A 1,021-nucleotide genomic window follows, 5' to 3' on the forward strand; every position below is an offset into this window, starting at 1 on the left:
AGGTGTACGTGGCTGGCGCCTTAGCCGGTTGAGCCACAGGCGCCGAGCCAATTTCTCATCTTTTTCAGAAAATGTTTTTATTGTACCTTTTTTGGTAAGCAAAAGTGAATCTGTTACCTATAGTATTTGGTAGCACTGTGCCACAGTAAACTGATGCTAAGTTAAGTCCTTTTTGCTTTTTTTCTTAATGTCCCATGATGATTATGATGACCTAGGATATTTGAATTAATCATCAACTACCTCATAGTACAGCATATTACTTGAATATACATATTACACCTTCCATAATTTCTATACAGCATGTCCTCACTCTTGTTTACTGAGTATTCATTGAACATATCAAGATACCATCTCATCAACTCTTCCCATCTTTAGTCATTCATTTAAGAAACTGAATGTTTTGGGCAGCACCTGTGGCTCAAAAGGGTAGGACACTGGCCCCATATGCTGGAGGTGGCAGATTCAAGCCCAGCTCTGGCCAAAAAAGAAACTGAATGTTTTAAAATTGATGTTTTAAGGCTCGTTCTGGTGGGTGAAAAATAAATAAATAAATAAATAAACAAATAAATAAATAAAGTTGATGTTTTAAAATGGTATTATGGAATATGTCAAACGTAAATAAAGGCAGTCTATAGTGACAGAAGACAAATCAATATTACCTCTGGGGTAGGAATTAACTCATAAGGGGTAGGCAGGAACTTCCTGATGGAAACATTCTATATCTTGATTGGAGTGTGTTAATGGGTGTATACAATAGTCATCAAATGGGTGAACTTAAGATTTATACATTTTATTGTATGTAAATTACATTTTAATTTAAATTTGGAAATTAACCAATTGAAAGTTACCTGTTTGCACACCAGGAGTGTAGCCTGGGCTGCCACCTGAGGAGAAACCAGGGATCCTGACCACTGGAGCAAATGGAAGACTCTGGTAGTGGATAACTCAGCCCTCATAAGGATTTAGAAATTGTTTTTTTTTTTTTTTGGAGACAGAGCCTCAAGCTATCCCCCTGGGTAGA

This window comes from Otolemur garnettii, unplaced genomic scaffold (assembly GCF_000181295.1).
Source record: "Otolemur garnettii isolate 467f Iridium unplaced genomic scaffold, OtoGar3 scaffold00153, whole genome shotgun sequence".
Classification (NCBI taxonomy): Eukaryota; Metazoa; Chordata; class Mammalia; order Primates; family Galagidae; genus Otolemur; species Otolemur garnettii.